This window comes from Microcebus murinus, chromosome 5 (assembly GCF_040939455.1).
Source record: "Microcebus murinus isolate Inina chromosome 5, M.murinus_Inina_mat1.0, whole genome shotgun sequence".
NCBI classification, from domain to species: Eukaryota; Metazoa; Chordata; class Mammalia; order Primates; family Cheirogaleidae; genus Microcebus; species Microcebus murinus.
In genome coordinates, this window is record NC_134108.1 from 51197564 (window position 1) to 51217122 (window position 19559).

General features: G+C 39.2%; 1 non-coding gene across 1 annotated transcript; it reads left to right on the forward strand.

The window, feature by feature from the left end:
• The first annotated feature begins 2042 nt into the window (after positions 1–2042).
• Positions 2043–2156, forward strand: LOC142871277 (small nucleolar RNA SNORA72). The gene has a single exon (XR_012919528.1). It is a non-coding gene; the product is annotated as a small nucleolar RNA SNORA72 (small nucleolar RNA).
• The last annotated feature ends 17403 nt before the right edge of the window (positions 2157–19559 follow it).

Here is a 19559-nt window from a genome sequence, read left to right on the forward strand (position 1 = left end):
CCTGTTTACAGAGCACAGTGTGATATTTTGATTCATATATACAATGTATAATGATCAAATCAGGATAATTAGCATATCCATCACCTCAAACATTTATCATTTCTTTGTATTGGGAACATCCAAAATCTTCTCTTTCAGCTACATTCATTCTTTTTTTTTTTTTTTTTTTTTTTTTGAGACAGAGTCTCGCTTTCTTGCCTAGGCTAGAGTGAGTGCCGTGGTGTCAGCCTAGCTCACAGCAACCTCAAACTCCTGGGCTCAAGCGATCCTGCTGCCTCAGCCTCCCGCGTAGCTGGGACTACAAGCATGAGCCACCATGCCCGGCTGATTTTTATATTATATATATTAGTTGGCCAATTAATTTCTTTCTATTTTTATGGTAGAGACGGGGTCTCGCTCAGGCTGGTTTTGAACTCCTGACCTTGAGCAATCCGCCCGCCTCGGCCTCCCAGAGTGCTAGGATTACAGGCGTGAGCCACCGCGCCCGGCCTTACATTCATTCTTAATGGTGAGGATACATTCTGAAAAATGCGTTGTTAGGCAATTTTGTCACTGTGCAAACATCACAGAGTGTACATACACAAACCTAGATGGTGTAGCCTACTGCACACCAGGCTATATGGTATAGCCTATTGCTTCTGGGCTCCTAAGTATGTTACCGTACTGAATTCTGCAGGCAATTGTGACACAATGATAAGTATTTGTGCATCTGAACATAACTAAACATACAAAAAGTACAGGAAAAATAAGGTATTATATAATCTTAGGGGACCACCGGCATATATGTGGTCCGAGGTTGACCGAAATATCATTATGTGGATCATGACTGTATTTGAAAATATACAATAAATGATTGTTAACTATAGTCACTCTAATCATAGTTTTTAAAGGTTCCCCAGATGATTCTAAGATGCTCCCAGTTGAGAAGTACAGGTGAGAGTGGGTAGGGGCAGCTCTGCTCTCACGGACCAACAAGCTGGCAGGGCTAGTTGATTCAGACGTGGTTCTTACCCTTGCCTTCAAATCCTTGTGCCTACCAGAAGTACTCACATCAGGGCCGTGTTTGGAGACAAGTAAGGTCACTTTCCTCCAGTCTATTGTTTGGATTTCTACCCACCCCAAAAGTCATTGAAATGCCTGTGCTCTGTTTTCACAGGACTCTCCTTCCTGAGAGCATGTACAGCCTTGGAAGGTACCCCTTCCATTGGAGCCCCTGGCTGGCTATGCTCCCTCAAGCTGACGAATAAATACTTAAATAGAGCAGATAGTACGTTTAACTTCAACTGAAAGATGAGTAAAATTGTACCACAGATCAGAAGGTGTGGTAATGACCACAGTAGGGTTTAGTGGAATGGACACATAGACACATGGCACAGTCGTCTGTGTCCAGTGCCTGAGCCACCATCGTCAGCAGATCCAATCTCAGTCCTGGGTCTGCCAACTCGCTGCACGGCCCTGAGAGCACCTCTGGACTTTCCAGGGGATCGCACTTTTTGGAGGTACTTTCCAGTATTAAAATGCTACGATTCCATCCAACTTAAAAAATTCCATGAATCAGAATGCTTTCTTTCTGTGAGCTTTTGTAAACTTGCTCTCCCAGCCATGAAAAATTGGGCTCAGTGCTACCAAAAGCTGAGCCTACAAAACTTTATGCAAATTCATTGTTATTACTCTAGGAGATACTAGGCATTCATCATATTCATTTGTTCTGTTACGTGGTTGTCATTTGTGCACTCTACTGTATTTTATGAGGACTTGGAAAAGGTTTCTCTTAGTGGTAGATGAGCACAATGGACTAATTGGTAGCTGTTCTTCATCTAAAATGAGATTGCAACAACTTTGAACTGTTTAGTGGGCTTATGAAAGACAACCAGTGACACAACCTTTGTTGAGACACAAGTGTGAATGCAATCAGTAAACAGGATTTCCCTGCACAGCCTCATGATTACTACTGTGCTTATCAGCATGTATGCACCTTTGAAGTACTTACTACTTGCTTATTTACATATTTGTTGTATGTCTCTTTCCCTCAAAAAGGGATTTTGAGTCAATTTATGGAAATATGACAGGCTAAACATTCGCTATATTAAAACCATGCATGTGTCCCAGACCTAGTTCTTTCCCTAGGTTTGGTTTTGTAAATGCTTGTGATAAGCCAGGTCTGATTTATTTATATGATCATTTGTATGATTGTATAATGGCTGTGATCTAGGTTATCTTTGGTCAACCTTAAGAAAAATGACAGTACACCTTATGTAATAATAACTTTTGCAAATAATCAGTGCTAATTTGCAGACTTTTGTCCAAAGGCATAACCAAAGTAGGGAAATTTTCGGATTGCTAATTATCATTAAATAAATTGTAAAATGACTGTACTTTTATTTTCTAGTAAACATAAAAAATTTATGGAAATATGCTTATACAATAGGTTATAAATAGATGAGGAATTTGAGGTAGAGGGTAAATAAAGGTAGGAAAAACTCCATAAATGCATGGATGAGATTCATGGATATCTGTCATGGCGTCCTGAATAGCTGTCACAGCCAATGCAAGGAAGGAGCTGTGATTAGAAACAGAAGCTAAATCATCTGTACATTTAAAACACAAGACTAAACCAGAAGTGTTGAGGTATGAGGAAAGATTCTTACCTGGGTGCTGATGAAGGCACTTCCAGGTGAAACACGATCACTATCATTGACACCATTCTTGCAACGCGTGCACCAGCAAGTTTCTTATGTCCACTTTTTATAATTTTCATCAAGATGCAACACAACAGGCCAAGCATGGTTGCTCATGCCTATAATCCTAGCAATTTGGGAGGCTGAGGCAGGAGGATCGCTTGAGGTCAGGTGTTCGAGACCAGTCTGAGCAAGAGCAAGACCCCATCTCTACAAAAAATAGAAATAATTAGCTGGGCATAGTGGCACATGCCTATAGTGTCAACTACCTGGGAGGCTGAGGTGGGAGGATCACTGGAGCCCAGAAATTCAAGGCTACAGTGAGCTGTGATCATGCTACTACTGCACCCTAAGCCTGGGCAACAGAGCAAGACCCTATCTCCAAAAAAAAAAAAAAAAGATGACAAAACAGATAATAATTTAGCAGAAGTAATTGTACCAGCAGCTAAAATAGCACTAAAAAATATGGAGCTGTAGAATTTAATATTTTATAGGCAAAACCCTGAATATTTAGAGGAATAGATGGACAACATCCTCCATGAATATTATTTCTTATTACTGAGACTTTTGATAGGAGTAAGCAGAAAATAATAATGGCACACACCATGTATCAGTTACTATTCTAAATGTTTTTACATGTATTCACTCATTTAATACATGTAACATTTCTATGGGGTCAGAGCCGTGAGCATATGAACCCCTTTTCATGGATGAGGAAACTGAAACAAAAAGATGTTAGGTCACTTGCCCAGGTCACCCTGCAGTGAGCTCATGTCAGGTGGCTCCTTACTCTTGGCCATTGCACCAGCATTGCCTCTATGAGAGTTTGGGGTTATCTCTGGCAGGATCAGGGAGTGTAGCCCTTCTATTTGCTGTTAAGAACAAATGCATAAGCTCTGATACTTAATTAAACATAGGGGAGAGCTGACATCATGTCTTAGAAATAAAAGAGTGTGCTTAGAGCTGGAGAGCGTCCCTGGCATGTCCACACTGAGGCGAGCAGATGGCACACTTGTGGGAAGGACCAAAGTTTGCCTTAGAAAACAATGAAAACAATTTCAGGCCGGGCGCGGTGGCTCACGCCTGTACTCCTAGCACTCTGGGAGGCCGAGGCGGGCGGATTGCTTGAGGTCAAGAGTTTGAAACCAGCCTGAGCAAAAGCGAGACCTCGTCTCTACTATAAATAGAAAGAAATTAATTGGCCAACTAACATATAGAGAAAAAAATTAGCCGGGCATGGTGGCGCATGCCTATAGTCCCAGCTGCTCAGGAGGCTGAGGCAGAAGGATTGCTTGAGCCCAGGAGTTTGAGGTTGCTGTGAGCTAGGCTGATGCCACGGCACTCACTCTAGCCTGGGCAACAAACTGAGACTCTGTCTCAAAAAAATAAAATAAAATAAAATAAAATAAAATAAAATAAAATAAAATAAAAATAAAAATAAATAAATAAATAAATTCTTAGGGGTAGGAGTTCTTGGTGGCTGTTGTGGTATTCCCCACTGATCCCCCGTTCTTGATGGGGGACTCATTTCCTTGCTTCCAGGGGGCGTTGACTGCTGACAGCTCACCACAACTCCCTTTCCAGGACCAGCCTTCGCTGGCGGAAGTTGCCTCGCCCGAGGTTATGCCCTGTCCCAGGGGAGCTCCCTTCCAGTGGCTGTTGATGTGAAGGCACAAAGGCCCAGCCTCCGTGGCTCGATTCCAGACAGCTCTGAAGGGACATCGCAGCTCCTGCTCCCACAGGACCAGGTGAGGTCTTGCTGGGGATGCATCACAGCCCAACATCTTCTGCCCAGTCCTGCTTCTCACATCCTCAAAGATTTTGATCCCCAGCCACTCCCAAATAAATTTTCTGCACACAAATCTCCAGCTCAGCCTCTGCTCCCCTGGGAACCTGATCTAAGACAAAAATATGACATGCATTTTTATATAATTCTAAGTAGTTTAAAGGTAATGGGAATGCATGCTTATTAATATTGCTAATCGGTGGGCTTATCTGAGGACGTGGAAGAAGGCCAGTGTGGTTGTCGTGGAGAGTGAGGAGGAGAGACATGTAAGATGAGGGTGGAGAGTTTTGCAACGGCCAGACCATAAGGACTTGGCAAACCTTCTTTGCGTTAGAGGCCTGGCAGGAAGCAGATGACACATCCAATTGGGTAATTTGGGGACAGTTTCATGTGGGCAGGATTTAGTAAAGGCAACACGGGGTGAACATTATCCTCGGCTGACACCAGCAGGGAGCCATTAATGACCAGTCTTTGAAGGAGGCAGGGGAAGTGGCAGTTGCCGGCATGCAGTTGGTCCCTGTGTGGACAGGGCTCCTAACAGGAGCTGGGCCCCTCAGTAGGGGGGTGCAGCTGACCCCAGGTCACCCGGTAGAGAGGTGTCCAGGGGAACAGCACTTCACCTTCATCCTCCCTCCACCCTCCAGAATTCAAGTTGGCGCCTCCTGTTTGCCAAACCCTCCTGGGACCCTTGCTGCTGTCATGCAGCTCAGTCCCCACGGACATGGGGGACAGCACGAAGCCAAGTGATGAGTGCTCTTGGAGGGCCAAACCGAAGATCTCCAGCACTGCCATGGTGACAGTGTTGGTCTTTATCAGCTGTCGTGGCTGAATTGTGCCCTTCTTTTCTCCTCCCCACCAAATTCATGTGTTGAAGTCCTCCAGTGACTATTTGGAGATGGGGTCTTTGAAAAGGTAATTAAAGCAAAATTAGGTCATTTTGGTGGGCCCTAATCCAATATGACCGTTTTCCTTATAAGAAGAGGAGGTTACGGCACAGACATACACAGAGCAAAAAATACATGAGGACACAGCATGAAGGTGGCCAGCTATAAGCCAAGGAGAGAGGTCTCCAAAAAACCAATCCTGCCAATACCTTGATCTTGGACTTTCATCCTCCAGGACTGTGAGAAAATACATTTCTGTTGTTTAAGCCCCTGCTTGACCTGTGGGACTTTGTTATGGCAGCCAGAGCTACTGCAGGCAGGAAGTCATTAAAGAGTTGGGGGTGGGGTGATAAGACCAGATCTTCATTTTGTAAAGATGAGCTGGCTGCAGCTGAGAGTTGACTGGAAGGTGGCCAGAGCAGATGCAAAGACACCAAATAGGAAGCTCTTTTATCATTCAGGTGAGGGATAAATAAATAGACTCTATTCCTAGCAGTGGAGAAGTAGAGAAGTGGATGGATTTGACAGATATTTGGGAAGTAAAATCCACCTCGACAATGGGTTAGATGTCCTGAGTGAGGGAGAAGGAACCAAAAAAATAATTATTAATCAAATATTGATTGAATACCGACTCTATGCCAGCTACTCTTTCTTCTGGATGCCAAGGGGCACAGGTTGCCTCCCAAGTTTCCAACGTGCACAAAGAAATGGATGGTGACCTTTGAAGTGGGAGACCCTTGAAGAAGATCAGGTTTTTAACCATTTTCTTACTGATACATATTTAAATAGCTTACAATTGTTTTATGATATATATGTGTATGCATCTATATGTGTATTTATTTATAGATATATATCTATATATTGTATATATTGTGTATATGTGTATATGTAGATAATACATATATACAAACACACAATATATACAATATACATACACATACATATATATTTGGTGCTATTTCAAGCAATGACACAGCAAGCATTCTTCTTATACATACATGTATTTTGGGCACATTTTCAATTCCCTGGGAGTGAAATTATTTTGAAAAAGTGTATGTGCATGGAAAATTTTATTTTATTTTTTTTCTATTTATTTATTTTTCCGCAAAGTTTTTGGACTGAAGAAAATTTTAGTAAGTACAGTAAAACTGACATCCAAAGAAGCTATATCATCTTTGCTTTAAAGCACTACATTGAACAAGAAAAAGAAAAAGAAATAAAAATATAACTAAACAAACAAAAACCAAAGAAGCTGTATTTCTTTCTTTCTTTCTTTCTTTCTTTCTTTCTTTCTTTCTTTCTTTCTTTCTTTCTTTCTTTCTTTCTTTCTTTCTCTCTCTCTCTCTCTCTCTCTCTCTGTCTTTTTCTTTCTTTCTGGCTAGTCAAGTGAAGCAGTGGGAGTGGAGAAGGAAAAAAGGAATCTGTAACTGGTTGTGATCCATTAGTTGTAAACACCACTGCATGTGGACCAGTCAATTTATACTTTCTTTAACAGTCTGTGAGAGTGATTGCATTGGACATGATCAATTAAAACAAAATTTTAGTGTGCACCTTTTTAAGGCTTTTGATATATATATTGCCCTACAATCTGCCAGGAAGGTCATACCAATTTCCATTTCCACTAACATGCAGTAATTTTAGCTTGAAAATTTTGTGAAGTAGACATTATCAATTGGGTCTATAGAATACTATGCATATGTGATGCTATGTATATGAAACACTTGGATATATTATCTTACATATATTCTCTCTATAGGGAGTACATTCTATATATCTGTGTATGTGCTTCATCTCTATCACTGTCTAACATATAGAGTATATAATAAATAGAATGGCCAACTTTAAGTATTTTAACTTACAGTATACTTTCTTTTTTTTTTTTTTTTTGAGACAGAGTCTCTCTCTGTTGCCCAGGCTAGAGTGAGTGCCATGGCATCAACCTAGCTTACAGTAACTTCAAACTCCTGGGGCTCAAGCAATCCTGCTGCCTCAGCCTACCGAGTAGCTGGGACTACAGACATGTGCCACCATACCCGGCTAATTTTTTATATATATATGTTAGTTGGCCAATTAATTTCTTTCTATTTATAGTAGAGACGGGGTCTCGCTCAGGCTGGTTTCGAACTCCTGACCTCGAGCAATCCGCCCGCCTGGGCCTCCCAGAGTGCTAGGATTACAGGCGTGAGCCACCACGCCCAGCTTGCAGTATACTTTCAAAGATAAGATTATTTCAAATGTTTTCCTACATAACCAGGTATTCCTAGAGATGATCTATTAAGGTTATCAATTAACAGTTACAAAACATAGATTTGGGGGTTTTAGAAAATTTGAACTTGAGCCATTTTCTCTACCACTTGGCAAACAAAACAAAAAAACACAAGTATGCCATTATCATATAGGATAGCCTTACCTTTCTGTTTTCCCTAAGAGGAAAATGTGATGGTTCAGGTTCTGTTTGGCCCCCAAGTTTCATCCTCTACCTTTCTCTGCCCTGCTCCATGCCCTGTGATGCTGACCTAGAACTCCCTGGACCTCAGGCCACTGGTTGGGTCAGCTAATGGGAAGCAGTGGAAGGGGACTGGGGCAGGGGAGAACAGGGTTGGGGTATTTCCCCCACCCGCCACTGGGCTTCAGTTGAGCAGTGGCTGCCTCCTTCTGTGTCTACGGTTTCTGTAAGAGGTCCCTCTTCCCCAGCTCACTTCTTTCTGATTCCAGTACTGCCCTGGCACCCGAGTGAGGCCAGGGCTTCTCACTGTTACTAGACTTGTGCTTCACCTTCCCTTCGTGGTTCTCTTATCCCTACCAACATTTTTGCAAGTAATTCCTTCATTCGGGTCACTTCCGTTAAACCTTCTGGTTTAACTGCAGGTTAAATGCAGGTCTGGTCCATTTCTAGGGTCAAAGTTAAACACAAGAGGTGGGGGACCATCTAAACATCCTACTTTACCATCTCACAATATCCTATCTGATCCCTCTCTTCAGTCCACAATGGTCTCGAATGGAGTTTGCCTTTGGGGACAGGCTCCCAATGAACCTCAGTAGTCTCTACTAAGTGACAATGGCTTAGTTTAGCCCATAGCTGGTTCTGGCTCTTGCCCAGAGTTAGATTGGGAGTGTTACGAACTATCTAATGGAAGTCCTGGCTGGTTTATCTCCAGTATGATATACACAAAACCACGGTCTACAGTGGAATACTCCATCCTAAACTCACTAGCTTCTCATTTAGCATATGGACCTGAGAAGCTAGACTTTCAACTGATCATGGAGGAGTTTAGCCTAATTACTTTAAAAGCCTAATTGCTTTTACATTAATTTGATTCATTATTATCCAGAAAGGTTTTCCCAAATAATTATAGCATAAATTTATATCCTAACTTCTTAAAGCAAATTCCCTAAAAAAAGAAGAAAAGAAAAGAAAAGAAAAAAACAAACACTTCAAATTATCAAGAGAAATTGTTTGTGTTCAGGGATTTTTTTTGAACTCCTGACCTTGAGCCATCCTCCCGCCTCAGCCTCCCAGAGTGCTAGGATTACAGGCGTGAGCCACTGCACCTGGCCTGTGTTGAGGGATTTTTAATAAGAGGATTTGTTGTTTCCAATAGAGAGGAAGGCAACAACCACCAAAAACCCCCTAAAATTTAACTATCAGGCCAGGTGAGGTAGCTCACGCCTGTAATCCTAGCACTCCGGGAGGCTGAGGTGGAAGGATTGCTTGAATTCAGGAGTTCAAGACCAGCTGCAGCAAGAGCGAGATCCTGTATCTACTAAAAACCAAAAAATTAGCCAGGTGTGGTGGTGCATGCATATCATCCCAGCTGCTTGGGAGGCTGAGGCAGGAGGACCACTTGAGCCCAAGAATTTGAAGTTGCTGTGAGCTATACCATATCACTCTGGCCCAGGCAACAGAGTGAGACTCTGTCTGAAAAAAAAGTTTTTTTTTTTTTTTAAATACTAGAATTATTCTTGGTGTGGCAGGGAGAAGGTGAACACAGAAAAGTATGTGGGCTGTTGTAATCACCTTTCATAATTAGAATAAATAAGTGTTAGTATTTTGTCATGTATGCTTCGAAGTTCAATATGTTTTTAGAAATACCACATACTGTTGAAGCTCCAAGGGGACCTCTCTCTGGTCCCATTCTCCTCCCATGCTCCTAGAAGAAACTATTGTAAAGATTTGGTATATGCCCAGCCCATGCAAAATTAGCACATATAGTAATTTATTTACTTTGACTTCTATGAATATTCTATTATAAACATAATTACACAAATTGCACCACAATTTATGTATCTAATTTTCTGCTGATGAAAGTTTTTTTTTCAATTATGCTCCTACAGACAGTGTTGCAATGAACCTCCTAGTATATATTTCATTTTCATATATTTTTTAGAGTTTATACCTAGACATGGAGTTGCTGGGACATGGAGATGTGCTCATTTTCAGCTGTACTGGGTAGCAAGATCTGATTATTTTAGTCAACTGATTTATAGGCATTGCCTCCCCTGAACCTTCAGATTGCTGATGGATAGATTTCTGAGGTTTCTTAGCAAGGACTGGCATTTACTGGACTCAGTATGCCACTTCAACTCTAAATACATGCCTATGTGCAATATTCCACTAGAATGAAGAATTTAAAGTCAACCACAACAATGAAAGTAGACAGACCTTTGGTAGTATTTTTGTTAGGTAGTATTTCTGGGAGTGTATAAAAATAATTTTAAACCTGGCCAGGCATGGCGGCTCACGCCTGTAATCTTGGCACTCTAGGAAGCTGAGGTGGGAGGATTCCTTGAGGCCAGGAGTTCGAGACCAGCTAGAACCCCATTCCAACAAAAAACTTAAAAAATAATTAGCTGGGCATGGTGCCTGTGCCTGTAATCCCAGCTACTTAGGAAGCTGAGGCAGGAGGATTATTTAAGCCCAGAAGTTCGAGGGTGCAGTGAGTTATGATCTTACTACTGCCCTCCAGCCTGGGTGACAGAGTGAAATTCTGTCTCACAAAAAACCAAACCAAACCAAAAAATGAACAAACAAACAAAAAACTTTAGACATGTGAAAGTATCATGCCCCTTTAATTTATTCAAGAAATCTTTCATCATTCGATATCAGAGTTAAACAACAACACTTTTATGCACCTTTGGTATAAAATCATCAAAAGTAGTCTAAATAAATCTCACAAACAGATGGTGTGAAGTCCTTAAAACGAATGACTTTATATTGGAACACAAGCATGAGCGGTTGGAGAGCAGTCATTCATAACTGTTGTTAGTACCAGGAATTTTCCTGTTCTTTGCTATTGCTTTTGAACAACTTTACTGAGCTTGGTTGTAAACGTGGACCTTTATATCAAAGTCAGCTAGTTCCTTGGATCCAATTACATAAGGTCCTCTCCTGCATTCACAATGGCTTTTCTGTGTGCAAACCTCAATAGATATTTAAATGGACATAAAGGGAAGGCATTTACCTTCTTTCAGATGGTTAGTGTTTGGATTTTCTGACAAGAAGTTGGTGTTATTTCTCTACTGTCCTCATTACGTTCTGTGCTAAACAGCTGCACTAGAGACAGTTGTAAAAGTACTTGTCATGTAGCCTAAGGCTGGTTAAGATTTTGTTTTATATACGCTGCAGTTCCTTTCTTAAAATCACGGCATAAGGTAATTCAAAGTCCCATTTCATATTTCTGCTTGTGTTCTTATTTTTTAAAAAAAGGAACAGGATTTCTTTTGGATTGCAGTTCCTATTTTGAGTCGAAGTCTTTTCACTATTTTGTTCCAGCCTCGAGAAAGAAACCAGATTGCCTCTAGTTAAGAGTTCTTGCCTAGCCAAGTGAATCCTCTCAGAGTTTAGGTCCCTGGCATGCATGATTGATTCTTTATGAGCAGCTTTTGGGAGTGAAACGGAACTTCTGAGAAAATGTGGAACAAAATTCCAATATGGAAAATTACTCCACAAAGAAGTGACTTGTAATTTAAGATATGATTTCCCATAATGGCATTTGTTTTTGACCTTATGTAAAGACATTCTTTGATGCTTTTAAGGGCTTTGCTCTTTTTTTTTCCCTACACTCCTCCTACTTTATAAACAATGATTACAAATAAAAATGATTGATGATCACAAACCATAAAGCAACCATGAAGGATGACATCTAGGAAATTTTGCTCTAAGTTCTCATGATTTGTGTTTCAGAATCATTCTTGAATGACTCACTATAAAAGCAAATTTCTCAGACAACAATGATAAGGAGAAATCTTAAAATCAAAATAAATACATAAAAACATTTTTTTCAATGAAGAATTTTTATCATAGTATAAAACATACATAACATAAAATTTACCATCTTAATCATTTTTAAGTGTATAGTTCTGTGGCATTAAGTACATTTACACTGGTCTGCAACCATCACTGTCATCCACCTCCAGAACTTTTATATCTAGCCACACTGGAACTCTACCCATTAAATACTGACTGGCTCCTTCCCCTCCTCCCCCCATGTCCCAGCCCCTGGGTAAACACCATTCTACTTTCTGTCTCTATGAATTCGACTGTTCTAGTATATCATCTAAATAGAATCATATGATATTTGCCCTTTCTGTGATTGGCTTATTTCACTTAACAAAATGTCCTCAAGGTTCATTGATGTCACACGTATCAGAATAACTTTCCTTTTGAAGGTTAAGTAACATTCCATTGTATGTATAAGGCACATTTTGTTTGTGCATCCACTGATGGATACTTGGGTTGTTTTGGTTATTGTGAGTAATGCTGCTGTGAACATGTACACAAACCTATTTGAGTCCTTGATTTCAATTCTTTTGCATATGATAATTCTATGTGTTTTTTTTTTTTTTTTTTTGGAGACAGAGTCTTTCTTCATCAACCAGGTGGAGTGCAGTGGCATCATCATAACTCAATAACTCAGTGCAACCTCAAACTCCTGGGCTCCAGGGATCCTCCTGCCTCAGCCTCCCAAGTACCTGGGAGTATAGACATGTGCTGCCACCATGCCCGGCTAATTTTTTCTATTTTTAGGAGAGAAGGGGTCTCCTTCTTGCTCAAGCTGGTCTAGAACTCCTGACCTCAAGAGATCCTCCTGCCTTAGCCGTCCAGAGTGCTAGGATTACAGGTGTGAGCCACTTTGTCCAGCCTATGCTTAATTTTTTAAACAACTTCCATACTATTTTCCATAGCAATTGTATCATTTTACAGTCTCACAAACAATGCATAAGGGTTCCACTTTCTCCACATCCTCACCAACACTTATTTTTTAAAATAATAGCTATACTAATGGATGTGACGATTCATGAAAATCTTTAATGTCAACATATATAGATACATGTTATCCTCTTGAAAGAGATTTAGATTGTTTTTAGCCTTTTACCATGGAAACAAAGCTGTGATGAATAAAATCTTTGTATGTACATCTTTGTGATTCTGGCTGACTGTCAGCTTCTATTATGTTACTAAAAGTTGAATTACTGGATTGAAGTATATACGTTTACAGTATTTCCTACCATTTATAATCCGAGGGTTTCTGATCCCCACACATAACCAAGAATAGGTATTACTAATAAAACTTTTTAAAACATTTTGCCAACATGATGGGCAGCAAGTTATATCTCATTGTTTTTATTATGTTTTTTAGTTTCTAATCAGGGTTAATATGTTTTCACCTTTACCTCAATCCTTAATCCAATGGATTGAAAATTAATGGTTTCCCAAGGTAAACCGTGATACTATTACCAAAAGAAGAATGAATATATACAGGCAAAAACAACATACATAAAAAATTTTTTTTATTCTTTATTTTAGCTTTCCCAGCCCCACAACATACTGTTATAGTTTTAACTTTCTTAAACTTCTTTTAACATTTGATTAATTTAGAATTTATTTTAATAGCTTCACTTTTCCAAATGGTTAGTGAGTTGTCACAAGTTTATTTACTGTATAGTCCACCTTTTCTCTACTGATTTTAAATGCCACCTTTATATTTTAATTTGTATGAACTGAATCTTTTTTTTGGAGTATATATTTTGTTCTATTGATTTGTCAGTCAATTCTTGTGCAAGTACTACACTGTTTTAATTACTATAGCTTTATAATATTAATATATTTCAATTGCTGACAGGACAATCTACCTATTTTTCTTTCTCTCCTGAAGCTTCTTGCTATTCTTGCGTGTTTATTCTTCTAGAGCAGTTGTTCTTGACCTTGGCTACACATTGCAAGCAGAGAAATTTAATGAACACTGATAACCTCAGCCCACTCCCAGAGGTTCCAGTTTAATTGCTCTGGGGTGCAGCCTGGGAACAGAGTGTTTTATTAGCTCCCCAGATAATTCTAATGTGTAGTTGAAGTTGAGTATCACTTTGCAAGGTGGATTTTAAAACCATTTTGTTCCATTTCAGTTATGATTTTCATTTGTATTGAATTATAGATTAATTTAGAGATAACTGGCATCATGATAATACCATGTCTTTCTGTTGGATTCAGTCACAGTTCTTTGGTTGGAAAAAATCCGAAATGAATTTTGGCTGGTGTGATGGACTGCATGTGTTTTTTCCAAATTCATTCACATGTTAAAGCTGAAATCCCCAATATGATGGTTTCAGGAGGTGGAGCCTTTGGGAGGTAATTAATCAGGTGATGAGGGTAGAGCACTCATGAGTGAGATTAATGTTCTGACCAGGCAACAGATCTGCCAGGCACCTTGACCTTGCACTCCAGCCTCCAGAACTTGAGAAATAAATTTCTGTATGTCTCTGTTTATTTGTTATAGCAGTTTGAACTAAGTTGACTTAAAGAAAAAGATAAAAGAAAGGATTTTTTGAAAGGATTTGGGGTAGCTCACAGATGTACAGAAAAGCTGAAGAACCACATCTGGGAATGGGAAGAAGGAAAGCAGCTGTAGCAATCTGGAACCAGCTACATGAAACCCTATTCACATTCCTCAGCTCTACCAGCTTTCTATCTTTGGGGCATTTTGCTCAAATTTCAGATTCTGGAAAATAATTCAATGATTCTCTCTTGGGTAGCTTGTCTTCCCTTGGACTGGAGGAAGGCAGGACACTTTGAGTGACAGTCCCACCAAGCCTGCACATGGTATAGCAGGAAACCCAGAGAAAGGGAATCAGTAGCCAGAATGTTGTAGGTGGCACAAAGAGTAACAACAACAAGTATGACAAAAACAGCTGTTCAGTATGAGCAAGGCATTTCTTTTCAGTTATATTTCTTCAGTGTTCCTTGGTATTTTATAGTTTTTAAAGCTTAATTTGCATATTTTAATACTTATTTAGCTAATTTCTAGGTGTTTTATGCATTTTGTTTCTATTGCAAATAACATCTTTTTGGTCTTTTTACATAGTTATTGTAAACATATAAGAAAGCTTGGCTGGGTGCGGTGGCTCACGCCTGTAATCCTAGCACTCTGGGAGGCTGAGGTGGGTGGATTACTCGAGGTCAGGAGTTCGAAACCAGCCTGAGCAAGAGCAAGACCCCGTCTCTACTATAAATAGAAAGAAATTAATTGGCCAACTAATATATATAGAAAAAATTAGCTGGGCATGGTGGCGCATGCCTGTAGTCCCAGCTACTTGGGAGGCTGAGGCAGAAGGATTGCTTGAGCCCAGGAGTTTGAGGTTGCTGTGAGCTAGGGTGATGCTATGGCACTCACGCTAGCCTGGGCAACAAAGCGAGACTCAGTCTCAAAAAAAAAAAGAAAGCTTTATGTTTTTATGTTAATCTGACCACCTAATCAAATTCTCTTAATAATTCTAATACCTTTGTATTTTAGCCTATCATATTTTTCACATATGCAGTTACATCTTCTGAAAATGACCATTTTTATCTCATTTCCAATATTTTATATCTCTTTTTCCCCTTTCTAATTGTTTTGGCTAGTATTTCTACAATAAGATTAAATAGTATATTACCTTGCCTTGTTCATTATATTTATGGAAATGGTTCATATATTTTATTACTAAATGTCATATTATTATATATTTTTAATTGCTAAATTAAAATTGTATATACTTATTGTGTACAACTTAACATTTTGAAATATGTAGACATTGTAGAAGTGCTAAATGGAACTAATTGGCATATGCATTACCTCATATACTTATCATTTTGTGGTGAAAACACTTAAAAATCTACTCTGAGTGATTTTTCAAGAGTACAACACATTGTCATTAACGGTAGTTAATGACCATACTATAGGTCTCTTGAATTTATTCTTTATATCTAACTAAAATTTTGTATCCTTTGACCAACATTTCCCCAACCCCCCACCATTATAAATACATAATTTATCATGTTCAAAATATTCTGTTGCTATTTTATAACTATAATCTTGGTCTTAAGAGGTGAAATATTTATATACTCTGAAGAGAAACAAGAATATTGTTCTTGGCTTTAAATTGGCAATTGATGTGAATTTTATTAACATATTAACTGCCATGAGAGTTGTATTTAACTCACTCTAGTTTTGACCTCAGAACCATGTGAAGCATGTATAAAAAACATGTATACGGCCGGGCGCGGTGGCTCACGCCTGTAATCCTAGCTCTCTGGGAGGCCGAGGCGGGCGGATCGCTCGAGGTCGGGAGTTCGAAACCAGCCTGAGCAAGAGCGAGACCCCGTCTCTACTATAAATAGAAAGAAACTAATTGGCCAACTAATATATATATAGAAAAAATCAGCCGGGCATGGTGGCTCATGCCTGTAGTCCCAGCTACTTGGGAGGCTGAGACAGAAGGATCGCTTGAGCCCAGGAGTTTGAGGTTGCTGTGAGCTAGGCTGACGCCACGGCACTCACTCTAGCCTAGGCAACAAAGCAAGACTCTGTCTCAAAAAAAAAAAAAACAGGCCGGGCGCGGTGGCTCACGCCTGTAATCCTAGCTCTCTGGGAGGCCGAGGCGGGCGGATTGCTCGAGGTCAGGAGTTCGAAACCAGCCTGAGCAAGAGCGAGACCCCGTCTCTACTATAAATAGAAAGAAACTAATTGGCCAACTAATATATATAGAAAAAATTAGCCGGGCATGGTGGCGCATGCCTGTAGTCCCAGCTACTTGGGAGGCTGAGACAGAAGGATCGCTTGAGCCCAGGAGTTTGAGGTTGCTGTGAGCTAGGCTGATGCCACGGCACTCACTCTAGCCTGGGCAACAAAGTGAGACTCTGTCTCAAAAAAAAGAAAAAAAACAACAAAAAAACAAAAAACATGTATAAAATCTTACTTGTTGATGTTCTTATTGTTACAATTAAATTCTAAAAATGTGGATTAAATGAATAGAAGTCAATAAATTTCATTTTTTCTATTTATGTTTATCTTTAAATTTCACTCAAAATTTTTATTCTATTTTTGTAATAAAACACTGTGGCCCCAATGAAAAGTTTCTGGGTTTTTTTGTGTGTGGCAGTGAATGTGTTAAATGTCTTTTTGGAATTTCTTGAGATAATGTGATTTTTCACCTTTAAAATTTTTTATGATGAATTATATTAATAAAATTCATATGTCAAACAATCTTTACATATTTGAAACGAACTCCACTTGGTCTGGTATACAATTCTGTTAAGTTAATGCTGGATTCTACTTGTTAATTTCTTACTTAGGATGATTATAGATTGATTTGTAATTTTTTCCTACTTTTGCTTTCAGTATTATGCTGGCTGTCAAAAATATTTGGAATAGGAAAAAAATAATAAAATTAATAAGTAAATAAAAATATCAAGTCACTCACACTTGAAAAGAAAAAAAAAGAAAAAAAATTTGGAAAGCTTCCATTCTTTTATTATGCTCTGGAATAGTTTCAATAAGCAGAGATAAGAATTACTTTTCTTGGTGATTTCAAAGAATTCACATGTGAAATCATGTGGACCTGAAGCTTGTGAAAGTGCTTTGTCAAGTTCTCCATCCTCTCCTCCATTCATTTGGAGTCAAATTTTCTTTCTTTTTTTTTTCTTTTCTTTTTTTAGAGATGGGGGTCTCACTCTTGCTCAGGCTGGTCTCGAACTCCTGAGATCAAATGATCCTCCCTCCTCAGCCTTCCAGAGTGCTAGGATTAACAGGCATGAGCTACCATGCCTGGCCTGGAGTCAAATTTTCTAATTCGTATATTCCCAGAAAATTGTTCGTTGCATTCAGGTTTTGCCTATTAATACGTTTACATGAAGTATCCGTCTATAATTACATTTAATTTCCTCTTGCCTATGCCTTTTTTGGTCTTTCCTAATTTTGTATATCTGAGATGAATATATTTTTTTGTTTGTTTGTTTGTTTTTCTTTCTTTGAGACAGAGTCTCACTTAGTTGCCCAGGCTAGAGTGAGTGCCCTGGCGTCAGCCTAGCTCACAGCAACCTCAAACTCCTGGGCTCAAGCAATTGTCCTGCCGAGTAGCTGGGACTACAGGCATGCGCCAACATGCCCGGCTAATTTTTTCTCTATATATATATTAGTTGGCCAATTAATTTCTTTCTATTTATAGTAGAGACAGGGTCTCGCTTTCGCTGAGGCTGGTTTCGAATTCCTGAGCTCAAAGGATCCGCCCGCCTCGGCCTCCCAGAGTGCTAGGATTACAGGCATAAGCCACCTTGCCTGGCCCTGAGATGAATATAATTTAAATGTTTCCAGCATGTTACTATTAAAGGACTATTTTGGTGGATCCTTTGTGATGTGAATAGGGTTTCTTGGAGGGTTCTTAAAAGCTTACTATGTACCATTTTTCCATCTTTAATTCAGAAAATATTTAGTGTCTCATAAAATGTTGCTGCTTTTGAATTTGTGAATAATTTTTAGTTTTATGAAAATAGAGTCTAAATATTCCCGACTAGTCTCAAACCCAGATAAGAAAGGAATTGAGGCAACTAGCCTGCTTGCCTTTTGTGGTTTCAGAGTCAACACAGATGAGGAGCAAAGCTGATCTGGACAAGTGAGGCCTCATGTTAAAAATGTATTCTTCTGGCTGGGCACGGTGGCTCACGCCTGTAATCCTAGCACTCTGGGAGGCTGAGGCGGGTGGATCACTCAAGATCAGTAGTTTGAAACCAGTCTGAGCAAGAGCGAGACCCCGTCTCTACTAAAAAAAAAAAAAAAAGAAAAAAAAAGAAAGAAAGAAATTAATTGGCCAACTAAAAATATATAGAAGAAATTAGCTGGGCATGGTGGCATATGCCTGTAGCCCCAGCTACTTAGGAGGCTGAGGCAGAAGGATCACTTAAGCCCCGGAGTTTGAGGTTGCTGTGAGCTAGGCTGATGCCACGGCATTGTAGCACAGGCAACAGAGTAAGATTTGTAACTCTGTCTCAAAAAAAAAAGAAGGGTTCTTCCAATAATAAGAAAAGATTTCACCTTCTTGGTTCTAGTCATATAAAAACAAACCTTTTTTATTTATTTTTTTCTTTTTTATTTTTTTTACGCTTTCAATTCACGAAGATAAACAAACCTTTTTTAAATTGAAATATTTATTTAGACAATTGTAAACTCATACAAAGTTGTAAGAAATAATACAGAAATATACTGTGAACATTTTGCCCAGTTTTTCCCAATGACAATATTTTGCAAAACTATGGTGTAATATCACAATTAGGATGTTGACATTCATCCACCCATGTTTTAAAAAGATTATTGTAGGGTGTTTTAAAAATTTAATGTTATTTTTAATTGAAAAATCATAATTGTATGCATAATTGTAAAATGTGGTGTTTTAATATATGTTTGCAATATGGAAAGATTAGGTCAGATTAATACATCCATCGCCTTGATTACGTATCATTTTTTGTGGTGAGATATTTGAAATTTACTCTGAGTTATTTTGAAATATACAATCCATTAGTATTGACTATAGTCATGCTCCTATGCAATAGATCTCAAAACTTATTCCTCTTATCCATCTGAAACTTTATGCCCTGTGACCAACAACTCCCCATTCACTTCCTCCTCCATCAATGCACCAACCTTACTCACATTTCCGCGGTTTTACTTGCATTCATTTGTGTGTGTGTGTGTGTGTGTGTGTGTATTTAGTTCTGTGTGATTTTGTCACACAGGGAGGTTTGGGTGTCTACCATCACAGCCAAGATACAGAACAGATCTATCCCCACAAGGATGCCCTTTTATAATTACCCCAACCCCTCCCTTTCCCATCTCCATCCCTAACCCCTGGTAACCTCTTACTTATCTGTCTTCCATTTCTAAGATTTTGTCATTTCAAAATATTTTA